The sequence below is a fragment of the Narcine bancroftii genome, chromosome 9 (assembly GCF_036971445.1).
Source record: "Narcine bancroftii isolate sNarBan1 chromosome 9, sNarBan1.hap1, whole genome shotgun sequence".
Classification (NCBI taxonomy): domain Eukaryota; kingdom Metazoa; phylum Chordata; class Chondrichthyes; order Torpediniformes; family Narcinidae; genus Narcine; species Narcine bancroftii.
This window is the reverse complement of record NC_091477.1, coordinates 50,863,793-50,876,703: the sequence shown is the minus strand read 5'-3', so window position 1 is coordinate 50,876,703 and position 12,911 is coordinate 50,863,793. Positions and strand designations below refer to the sequence as shown.

Genomic DNA, 12,911 nt, shown 5'->3' with positions numbered 1-12,911 from the left:
CTGCTTGTGGAAGAACTCTTCTCACTGTACCAGTTATAACGTGATAACAAACCTAAACATGAAATCAAAAGACATGCTTCAGTGGTGCTTTGAAGGGGTGCAGTTTGTCAGAGCCGTTATGGACGCCAGGTGGCATTTAAATCAAGGCCTGTCCATTAGCGTAGGTGCACGTGACAACAATTCTCCTAATCACCCAACATTTATCCATCATGCCTTCCCAGATTATCTCCTCTTTTTTTGGCTTTGTTGTTCCTGTGGCTTTGCAGTCCACAACCAGGGAGCACTGCAACATGAACTACATACACTTCATTGGCTGCAGGGAGCTTTTGACATCCTTACAGTTGTGAGGCACTCCCCTGATATTCAACTGCTTTCTTTTTCACTCACAGGAAATCTTGAAGAACAGCAAAGCATGGCCTCCCACTCAGGCTGGAAAATACCCCAGGATAAAAGACGTTACTCAAGACTGGCTGGAGTCAGAGGAGGAGGTCCTGACTAAAATTAGAATAACGTTGTGATATGAAAATGAGTAACTAAACCTCCAGTAACAAATTATGAAGTGTACAGATACTTTGCGGGTTTCCTCTTCATGTTTAAATCCCCTGATGGTTCCAAGCCTTTATTTTCCATCATTATCTAGCAGCTAAGTTTGGAGCCATTCTCTGGTTCTTTTAATGCATTCTTTCCGTATCTGAAAGTGGAAATGTACTCCAAGGGAAAGGTTCATTATTTGAACATTGAAAAGACATGGAACTGACTATTCCTATTTAGATAGCCCTATTCTAGAAACATGATACACTTGACCCCACCCACATGCCTCAATGTCATAACCCTTAGTACCCCAGTCAAAAAAATTCAATAATTTAAAATCATAATTGATCTCATTCAAAGAGCAATTTCTAAGGGAGAGGGTTTTGGATTTCAACTGCCTTGGCCTTATTTTATAACCAGATGAAATTGTTTCCTTCCATCTATCCAATCAAACTATTCCAAACACTTAATGTAATGGAGCATTTGCTAACAACTTCACATCTGTTAGTGAGTTGATGCTGAGGTAGGTTTAGAGGACCACAAGGAAATCGGCTGTATGACAAAGACAATTATTCACGAACAGAGCCTATCTAGAACTGTACTCAGATACCATCGTAATTTCTCTAACAAAAGCAGAGTAACTCCCTTAAATAATGTGCTGGGAAGAATAGTTCCATACAAATGAATGTGCATAATAATCAAATTCACTTTCACTGACTGACAATGGAGTTATAACAATCTGGATGGTCATAGGATTGTCAATATAAAAAGGTAGCAATTAGGAGAAGTAGAGTTATCTGGCCCAAAACTTGGTGCCTTCAATAAGCTAAATGACTGAGCTTCATGCATAAGATTCCTGAATATTCATTGCCTTCTGGGTGAAGAATAATAAAGTCCATGGCTCTCCCACTCCATTTTCCAATGCAGTCCTTATATCCCTTAACTTCCAGAAATCACCAATCTCTGCTTTCATATGTCTTAAATGTTCTTATTCCATTTGGCCCATTGAGTTTCAGAGCAATCTCATCAGTCCCATTCTCTTGTTATATCCCAGTAATCCATTTTCTACACATTAGCTGCACCCTACTTCACTGGGGATGATTTACAATAGAGAATTAATCAACCAACAAATATGCCTCGGGAATGTGTGAGAAAACTAGGTTAGTTAAGAAAATGCAATGCCTACAGGGGAACGTTCAAACTTCCCACAGGCAATGTTTGAGATCACTGGAATACTAAGGAATCTGCCCTGCTTTCTGTGACTTGGTGTTCTCAATGAACTCAATGACTGAGTATCATGGATAAGATTCCTGAATATTCATTGTCTTCTGAGTAAAGAAATTTCTCCTCACTCAATCCTATATAACCTGCTCCTTAATGTGATACTGGGATCCAAGGTTCTAGACACATGACCAGGGAAAGCACCATCCTGCAACTTTCTTTGGCAGCATTATAATCCTGTAAGTTTCAATAAGATCTCTTCATCTTCTAAACCCCTGGAAGTTCAGACCCCATCTTCACGATCTCTCCTTATGTGGCAATCAGCCATCCAGGAAGTAATTCAGTGAATCTTTCTTGCATTTCTCCATATGGAGCACAGTTCCATGCAAATTATGTACATCAACTCAATCCCACTCACTGACAATATCATGTTCCCCAATTATAATTGAGAAAGGAATTACCATCATTGTCACTGTATCTTGTCATTCCATTTAGCCCAGTGGTTCTCAACCTTTTACTTTCCACTTAAATACCACTTTAAGTATTCCCTATGCCATCAGTGCTCTGTGATTAATAAAGGATTGCTTAAGGTGGTAAGTGAAGGCTGAGAATCACTGCTCTATACCCATTTGATTTAGCCTTTTCACTAATAGCCAAGTTCGACGTGTCATTAGGATAAGTGCTGTAGACATTTTGAAACACTGTGGCAATCAGAAAAGATTGTCTATTCGCCAGCAAAAAAAAATGTCAGTGACTGAATGAAGGTCAGGAAAATCACAAAAAGATTTGATAGGTTAAACAAGGTATTTTTTTAGTTGTAGGAAAGACCACAACAAATATAAAAGAGTCAATTTTAAATGAAATAAGCGATGACAGAGAATAGTGGGAATATGGAGTGTGGCACAACATGGGTAGGTTCAGGTGAGAGTATAGAACGGTTTAAGGGATTGTGTACTTGAGAGAAAAAAGAATAAAATAATATGGTCATGGAGTTGGATGAAATAAGATAATAAGAAATCCATACCAAGTACAGACACTTACATGTCTGTTGGGCTGAATGGCCTGTTTATTCTCCCATGTATTCTACATTGCGGTCTGGTGCACCAGTGAATTAATGGTTTAAAGTTCAAGGCATAAAGAGAACTTCATTCTTGTTTCCAAGCAGTAGGTGGAATGAAAGGCAAGGCATGTATTCTGAGAGGACGTTGGTTGAAGGAAGACAGTTTCTCCACTGTGAAGTTCTTGTAACTTATATTTTGCCTTCACTCACACTGTTTTTTTGATTAACTGTGTCTTCATATTACACATTCTTTTGTTTCCCACAAGAACCAAGCGTTCAATAGATGGGAGCTAAAAACCAAATCAATTTGAGTGTTTGAAATCAACTACTTTAATAACCAACACTAAAAATAACAGAAGGAAGAATGTTATATGTCTGGGTTGGTATCATGCTGTCATGGAGAATGTCTTCATTTTACATCTCACTCATGAATGACTTCTGCTACTTTGCTCAATTCATTTTTGGGGACCTGTGCTTTTCTGGCAAGGCTGGTCATCTATATCCATCAGTGATTCCTCTTGAAATGAGTGGTGAGCTAAGGCCATTTCAGAGACCCAACTGTAATCAGGAGATACACAAGGATTCGACCATAAAAGGATGGCAGATTTCCTCCATCAAAGGACATGAGTGAAACAAAAATAGGATTTCAATACAATCTAGTAGTTCTTGCACTTATGCTAGTTGGCAGATATTGTGCAGTAGAAACTTACACTATTCACTTTTTGTTCTGACCTCATTCTCATTAAAACACCCTGATTTTAATAAGATTGGGGAAAAGGCTGAAACACAAGAAAACAAGCAAAAACAAACTTAAACACGGTTTCTTCCCTCCAGTCACCAGACTTATGACTGAACCCCATATCAGTGCTGCCTTGCTTGGAGCTAATGGATCTTTGTTGATTTTAATCTTATATGCCGTAAAATGTGATCTTTGTGTCGTGAACTGGAACTCACTAGAAGTGACTGGTCCCACCTCCCAGCTCCTCCCCCGGGGGCCCTTATGTAACCCTGGTTTTCCCGCCTAAACCCAGAACCCCTTGGAAGCCTGTTCATAAATCCTACCTGTGTTGTAAGCTAATAAAAGTGTTAGTTCTCCCTCCAGTCGAGTGTGAGCTTTTATCTACGTGACAATTTAATAGCTTACAAACAAGCCCAGTATGCTGTTAAGGCCCCCAATGCAGCTGAAGAGTTCATATATTGGTTCAACTGCTTCCAGGCCTACCTGAATGCAACCAGGGACGTCTTCCACACAGACGAGCACTTGAGGTTGGCACTCATCTGTATGAAGTCATCTGAGACTGCCCGACGTATGAGGCCACTGTCGAGGTGCTGTAGGCCCGCTACGTGAAGGTCCCGAACGAGGTTCTAGTGAGGCATAAGCTTGCCCTAAGCCACAAAAGGTCCAGAGAGTCAATTGACGACTACCTGCTGCATCTGCGGACGCTGGCTAAGAAGTGCAGGTATGAGGCTGCTTCAGGCCGTGTCCAAGAAGATGAACACTCTAGTCGCATGGATTCGCTCGAGGTATGTGAGGCAGTGACTGCTTAAGTTGGGAAGGAAGGACCACGCCAGCCATGTTGAGCTGGCCAAGTCACTGGAACAGGCCAGTTTTGAGAACGACAACATTGAGGCCAGCAAACTCGTGCTCTCAGGTGAGCACCTCCAAGGACCACCTGCTCCTGCTATGGTGGCCCCCGCTCAAACGGCTGCCACTTCCCGAGCCCGGGATTGCTTTTTCTGTGGCAAGGGAAAGCACCCCCGTGCCCGCTGCCCAGCCAAAGACTCGGCGTGCTCCATCTGTGGGAAGAAGGGACATTGGGAAATCCGGGGAAATCCATGGCCTGTATCGCTCCTGGATCTGATTCCAGCCCCATGCCCGGACACGCCTGAGATCACCTGCTATGCAACCCACTGCCGATGGAAATGGTGCAAAAAGGCTTGGCGGCCATCTTGCAGTAGCCCGATTTTGAATTCAGCACCATCATCATCGTCAGAGGAGGAAGGAGGGCGGCCATCTTGCCGTGTCATGAGGTCGGAACCATCTTACCGAGGTCAACTCAGGACGGAGGGGCCATTGGTGGGAAGAACATGGCATCTCTGGCAACCTGGCATTGCTGGCCCCTGACCAGAATAGACCTCACCAGCTCAGCAACTCATTGGTGGCGGTGAAGGTAAATGGACATTCGACTCAGTGCCTGATTGACACAGGCTCCACGGAAAGTTTAATTGACTCATGACAGTGCAAAAATATGACGTACAAATGTACCCCTCTAATTACCGAATCTTCCTAGTGTCCCAGTCTCATTCGGTGCATGTACAGAAACATTGTATAGTTCATCTGTCATTCGAAGGGGGGTAATTTTGTAAATTTTCACTTGTACATTTTAGATGAATTGGGTGCTCCAGTATTGTTAGGTCTGGATTTCCTGTGTCACCTTAAAAGCATGATCTTGGAGTTTTCGGGTCCCCTTCCCTGGTAACGGTTCAGAATCGAGGGCCCTCAAAACCAGGACCCACTTGTAGCCTCTCCATGATGAACATTGACCACCCCCGCCCCAATTCCCAAACTGTAAGCCCATTGCCACCAAGAGCAGGAGGTATAGCGTGGCAGACAGGGTGTTCATAAAGAGAGAGACCAAGCAGCTGCTGGAGGAGGGGATCATCAAACCCAGCACCATCCCGTGGAGAGCACAAGTGGGAGTAGTAAAGAGGAAAAACAAGTGCAGGTTAGTGATTGACTATAGCCAAACAATGACCAGATACACACTCCCGGATGCACACCCAGTCCCTCACATTTCAGATATGGTGAACAATATCGTGCAGTATCGGGTCTATTTGATCATTAACCCGAAAGCTGCCTATCACCAGCTGCCAATCCATTCCGAGGACTGCCCGTCACGGCATTTGAGGCTAATGGTTGACTCTATCAGTTCTAGAGGGTCCCTTTCGCTATTACCAATGGGGTGTCTATTTTCTAGCGGTAGATGGACAGGATGGTGGACGAGTACGGGTTAAAGGCTACCTTCCCCTACCTTGATAATGTGGCCACACCATAGAAGGCCATGATGCCAATCTCCAGACCTTTCTCCATGCAGCGAGAGCCCTGAATCTCACCTACAATTTTGACAAATGTGTATTCAGGACTACACCTTTGGCTATCCTTGGCTATGTGGTGGAGAATGACATCACTGGCCCCAACCCTGATAGGATGCGCCCCCTGTTAGAGCTTCCCCTCCCCGGAGTCACAAAGGCTTTGAGGAGATGCCTGGGTTTTTTCTCATATTACACCCAGTGAGTCCCTCAATATGCCAACAAGGTTTGTCCCCTCTTAAAGGCCATCACTTTCCCCCTTTCGTCCGAAGCGCAGACATCTTTTAATTACCTCCAAAGGTACATTGCAAAAGCTGCCATGCATGCAGTAAACAAAAATATACCTTTCCAAGTGGAAAGCGAAGCTCAGACGCAGCCCTGGCTGCTACTCTCAATCAGGCGGGCAGGCCAGTTGCCTTTTTCTCATGGATGCTTCAAGGTTACGACCTCTGGAACCAGTCTGTGGAAAAGGAGGCTCAGGCCATTGTAGAAGCCGTAAGGCACTGGAGGGACTAGCTGGCTGGTAGAAGATTTATGCTCCTCATGGACCAGCGCTTTGTCACATTCATGCCCAGCAATGTCAAGAGGGGAAAAAAAATCAAGAAGGACAAAATTGCTAGGTGGAAAATCGAACTTTCCACCTACAGTTTTGACATCGCCTACTAGCCAGGGGCCCTTAACAACCCTCCAGATGCCTTGTCCAGGGGATGCTGTGCCTTCTCCCTCACCAGTCAACTGCAGACCATACACAAGAGGTCTGCCATCCAGGGGTCTCCCACACGGCTCATTTTGTCAAGTCACACAATTTTCCATACTTAATAGAAGACATAAGGGAAATGACCAGGTCATGCCTGGTCTATGCTGTGTGCAAGCTGCACTTTTTTTTTTTAAACCCTGCGAAAGTGCAACTGATTAAATCATCCAGGCCCTTTGAACAGCTCAGCATTGATTTTAAAGGAACTCTCCCCTCCACAAATGGGAACACCTACTTTCTCTCAGTCATCGATGAGTACTTCCACTTTCTATTCGCCATCCCGTGTCCAGACACATCCGTCTAGTCTGTTATGAAGGCCCTAAAATCTATTTTCACCCTGTTTGAGTATCCCGGCTATATTCATAGCGACCAGGGTTCAGACTTCATGAGCGACGAGATTCGTCAGTACCTGCTGGAGAGGGTCATCACATCCAGCAGGACTACCAGCTACAACCCCCAGGGGAACAGGCAGGGTGAAGAAGAGAACACCATGATCTGGAAGGCTGTCAAACTTGACCTGAAGCAAAGAGGCCTTCCAGATTCGTGCTAGCAGGATGTCCTCCACTCAATTTGGTTGCTACTGTACACTGCGACCAATGCCAGTCCTCATGAGCTCATGTTCACATTCGACAGAAGGTCAGCATCAGGGGCTAAACTCCCAGCCTGGCTCATTCGTCCTGGTCCGGTCCTTCTCAAGAAGAACGTGAGGAGAAGCAAGACCACCACCTGGTGGAAAGGGTGAAACTGCTCCATGCCAACCCCACATACGCCTACGAGGAGTACCCCGCTGCAGGGTGGACACCGTCTCCATCAAGGTCTTGGCATCCACTGGAACAGTGGATCCGTTGCCTCAGGTGCCCCACGAGCTACTGAACTCTTTCTTCCCATCCCCACTCAGAGGATGCGGTTCAGGAGGAGAGTGAACCCCTCCCCACATCATCAAACTGGAGCCCCAGCTCACTACCTTTCCATCACAGGTGGACCAGGAGACTCAAGGAGCCCAAGGCCCCCTGATGCTAAGGTGCTCCACCAGGATCTCCAGACCCTGGACCGCCTGAATCTGTAAATAGTATCTATTTACAATACTTCTGTGTCTATTACCGGCTTCTGATCCTTGTTCTCTTCATCCACAGACCCTTAATTCTGAAGGAAGGGGTGAATGTAGTGAACTGGGATTCACTAGAAGGATGCTGTACTGACAACTGGTCCCACCTCCTGGCTCCTCCCTCAGTTTCCCACCAAAGCTACTGTTCATGAACCCTACCTTTGTTGTAAGCTAATAAAAGTGTTAGTTCTCCCTCCAGTCGAGAGTGTGAGCTTTTATCTACGCTACGCTTTGCAGAATGGTATGTTAGTAAAGACGTTGTTGCCCAGTAGCACTAAACGCAGACTGTGATGAAATGCTTTCGGAAGTTGGTCATAGCCAAAATTAACATGTACCTAAGCAAAGCACTGGACCCACTACAATTCAGCTATCGTCACAATTACTCCCCAGAATATGCAATATCACTGGCTCTCTGCTCAGCTCTGGATCACTTAGAAAACAGCAACTCATACATACGCCTGCTCTTCATTGACCACAGTTCAGCCTTCAACATCATTATTCCCTCAGTGCTGGCCAAGAAGCTCCAAACCCTGGGCCTCTGTGCCCCCCTCTGCAACTGGATCCTTGAGTTCCTCATCAAAAGCCCACTGTCAGTACAAATTGGAAACAGCGCAGGCGCACCATGAGGTTGTGTGCTTAGCCCACTGCTCCACTCACTATGCACTCATGACTGAGTGGCCAGGCACAATTCCAGTACTATCTATAAATTTGCCAATGACATCGTGGTTGTAGGCAGAATCACAAACAGCAATGAAGAACCATACAGAGGGAGATAAATCAGTTCATTGAATGGTGTCACACCAGCAACCTTGCACTCAACGTTAGCAAAACCAAAAAGTTTATTGTGGTCTTCAGGAGGAAATCAGGGGAACACGACCCAGTCCTCATTGAAGGCTCAGTAGTACAGAGGGTCAAGAACTTCAAATTTCTGGGTGTTAACATCCCCAAGGATCTGTCCTGGAGCCTCCACTTTGAGGCTATATATTGTGAGGTGTTTGAGGAGATTCAGTATGTCACCAAAGACTCTCAAAAATTTCTACAGGTGTACCGTGGAGAGCATTCTGACTGGTTGCATCACTGATACAGAGGTGCTAATTCTCAGGACAAAAATAAACTCCAGAGGGTTGTTAACTCGGCCTGTGACATTACAAACACCAGACTTAACTCCATCGAGAACATCAACATAAGCTGGAGTCTTAAAAAAGCAGCCTCTATACTCAAAGACCCCACCACCCAGGCCATGCCCTCTTCACTCTGCTACCATTGGAAAAAAGGTACAGAAGCCTAAAGACAAGAACTCAGTGGCACAAGGACGGCTTCTTCCCCGCTGCCATCAGATTCCTGAATAATCAATGAACCAAACATACTGCTGAGTTTGACTTTTCTTGCACTATTTTTATTAATTTTGGTAAGGTGGTTTATATAAAAATGACGCTGCCACAAAACAACAAATGTTGTGATTTGTTCATGATTCTAAATTCTGATTCTGATAAGGTTCTCCTCACCTCCAGCATGGTTATGCAAGAGGCCCGTTTGTCAGGGGGAAATCACAGCTTTTTTTTGGCATCAGCCTGTTCTTCTCATTGAACCAAGAGTAGATGTTCAGTCTGTCCAGAAGGCAGGTGTCGCTGACTTTCACTCACAAGGTTGTCTTGTGGTATTTTATGGCTTTGATCCCTTGCCACATGGGCCTCATGTCATCAGTCTTGTACAGATGTCGATGGATCTTCACGTACACCTATATCTTGCCTTCCAGTTTTCACGAGAGAGTTCTACCCTGGCTGATCTTAATATCATCTTGTCTCCTGTCTTGAAGGCAGGATCACGAGCCTGAGAAGTGATTTCAGAAACCAGTAGTTTCTGGTTGGCCCTGGTGGTGACATTTGATCTTGGTGACATCCTCAATGCACTTGCTGATGTAACCAGTCACTGAGCTCATGTACCCCTCAATGATTAAATGACCATCGTAGGTGACCGCTTCCCTGAAACAGCTCGTCCATGACATCAAAGCAGTCTTGTAACCCACGTCCCACCCCCACCCCCCACCCCCGCCTAATCTCCCTGCAAAATGGCTTGGTTCTTTTTGCCAGTAGTCTGTATGCCTGGGTTAACAGGACTGATGTATGAACTGAGTATTCAATGTGGAGACGAGGGGTAGCCTTATACGCAGCATTGCTGTTCTCTCCTCTGGTAGCAAAGTGTACATACTGTTGAAACTGTAGTAGAACTGCTTTAGGTTGGCGTAATTGAACAGCTACAATCAGAATGGCCCTGTTTCCTTCATTGCTTCACCCTCATTAGCTGAAGGCTGAATGCAAACTGCCGTAATCAGCGTGGCCGTGAATTCCCTGGGCAGGTAGAAGGGTCTACTGTCAGGTATTCTATCTCTGCTGAGCAGAAGGACTTTACAACAGAGACATTTGTGCACCAGTTTTCAATGATCTAAATGCACAGTCCCCCTCCTTGAGTCTTGCCAGAAGCAACAAATCTTTGACTGCCCAAAGGGAAATAAGCCCATCGAGCTGGATCGTAAATCTGAACTGGAGTCCTGGAACCACATTTCTGTAATCATCAGAGCAGAGCAGCCTTGCAGTTCTCTCTGATTCAGATGCAGTCTCAGATAATACATTTTCTACTCTGCCAATTTTACATTTGCGAGTAAGATCGTCGGTTGTGCGAGTCTGAAGGGGTTAATTCTTAGTCTAACTCTGATGCTGGCCTGCTTACCCCACTTCTGCCTTCTCGCACAGTGTTTCCAACTGCCTCCCTTGCATCCCCTATGATCCGCACCACAGTTTACTGCAGACTTGCTCTATTGCTTTAGCAAGTTCAAAACGTTCAATATCTTATCAGTCCAATCCACTACTTTAAAATTTCATGTCGTGTTTTACATATCCTTGAGCTTCTGACAATCATAAACAATATGTGTCGGGTAGGGGATTTTACCGTTACACGGAACCAAAGTGGTCGCTCCAACCTTATGCACCACCATTATCTGCGAGAAACCAAATTTAGACTTGCTGCTGCCATAGTAGAATTTGAACTCCAGTATCTGGATTTTGAGTTAAGGCTGCTGGATTCCCAGTTTGGTCACCTAACAACTGTGCCATAACTAAAATAATCACCTATAGCGTCTGCTACACAGATTGAAATGCACCATGACCACGTTGGGGGTTTCAATGAACTGATTTATTCAAACGTCGCCCGCGTCCTTTTAAGGGCGGCATGAGCACCGCCCCCACGTCGGCGGTGACGACACGCTCGCCCGAGGCGTGCGCCTTGGTCAAACCCACGCGGCACGGAGGACCCCTGACAGCGCAATCTTCTCACGGCTGCCCCGCCGGCACGGAGGTAAAAGCGGGACTGTTTCACCATGTGGATGTGCGCTGCCACACACCAATTTTTTCTCATGCAGTTCCCTACCTCACACTGGCCCTGCTGTTCTAACTAATCTGCTGCATCTGGGCCATTGACCCTGGACTGGGATAACTGAACATTATCTATAGAGAGAGACCAGGCAATGCCTGCCACCTGCCATCCTACATCTTCCCTTGTACTTGCTGACCTGCAATGATTCATAGTTGAAGAGTTATCGTCAAAATTTTCAGCTTAACTTTAAAGTTCCCCAGTGGCCTCCCTCTCCCCTATCTCTGAAACTTTCAAAAACATTATAACTCACTGACATCTTTGTTTCTCTAATTCTAGACGTTTGCACATCCTGGTGTTAATCACTCTTCCTTATTTAAATCTCTTCCTTTTATCTTCTTCCCTTATTTTGAGACACTCCTGATAACTTACCATTGGTGTTAACTGCCCTAAACTGTAACTAGCATCAGTGTAAAGGTTCTGAGATTCCAGAGGGATAAGGATGAGGCTAAACTCTTTGGATGAATGGCAGGTTATTCAAGGAAGTGGTGGATGGGCGCGGTATAGTATTGTGATCCCGATAAGCAAACAGAATGAATGATTTGTCCACCCAGGCAGCATCCATCTTGTCCTAGATCAGTTTGACTTCCTAATCCCTTCACCAGTTATTCTTCCTCATGATACACCAATCCAAAAGAGACTGGTCTAGGTTATTATCTCTTCTCAGCACTGAATAGGCCCTTTGGTGTTGGCCATTAAATGTCCTATAGCTTTCTTCCTTATCACACCTCCTTTGGATTAGTCTGTGCTACATTGAATAATCTGCTAAATTAAAGCTTCATTTAATGGCTCAAATATCTGAACAGTGTAATGGCAAAATGCTTTCAAATCTACAAAGGAGAACATAGCTGGTGAAAATATTCTGCAGAAAAACTGTTAAAAATCACCCATGTGCAAATGGAGTCGCTGCAAAGGCAAATCAAAAAGTAAATGGGTTACCTCAGGTAGATGACAGCAAAAATAACAGGCGCACCCCAAGGATGTTTGCTTAGCCCACTGCTCTACTCATTATACAGCCATGACTGTGTGGCCAGGCACAATTCCAACGCCATCTACAAGTCTGCCGATGGCACCACAGTTTGCTGCAGAATCACAAACAGCAACGAGGAAGTGTACAGGCTCTTTGAGTGCTGTCACAACAACAACCATACGTTCACCATTAGCAAAACTAAGGAGATGATTGTGGATTTCAGGAGGGAGTCAAGGGAACATGACCCAGTTCTCATTGAGGGTTCAGTAGTGGAGAGGGTCAAGAAATTCAAATTCCTGGGTGTCAACATCTCCGAGGATCTGTCCTGGAACCTCTTTGTTGATGCAATCACATCGAAGGTTCACCAGCGGCTATACTTTGTGAGGTGTTTAAAGAGATTCGTATGTCACCAAAGACTCTCAAAAGCTTCTACAGGTGTACCGTGGAGAGCATTCTGTCTGTTATGGAGGGGCCAAACCTCAGGACAAGGGAAAACTCCAGTAGGTTGTTAACTCAGCCTGCAACATCATAGGCACCAGATTTCACTCCATCGAGGACATCTACATTGAGGCGGAGTCTTAAAAAAGCAGCCTCTCTCCTCAAAGACCCCCACCACCCAGGCCAAGCCCTCTTCACTCTGCTACCATTGGATAAATGGTACAGGAGCCTAAAGACGAGCACTCAGTGGCACAAGGAGATCATTTTCCCCACTGCCATCAGATTCCTGAATAATCAATGGACCAAAGACACTGCC

At 45.2% G+C, this 12,911-nt stretch overlaps 1 long non-coding RNA gene across 1 annotated transcript in view; it reads left to right on the top strand.

Annotated features, from left to right (window-relative positions):
• LOC138743621 (uncharacterized) overlaps positions 1-3,913 on the top strand; it is a 109,095-nt gene extending 105,182 nt beyond the window's left edge. Inside the window, exon 4 of the long non-coding RNA XR_011344960.1 lies at positions 390-3,913. This is a non-coding gene — a long non-coding RNA (uncharacterized lncRNA). The remainder of the gene's footprint in view (positions 1-389) is intronic.
• The last annotated feature ends 8,998 nt before the right edge of the window (positions 3,914-12,911 follow it).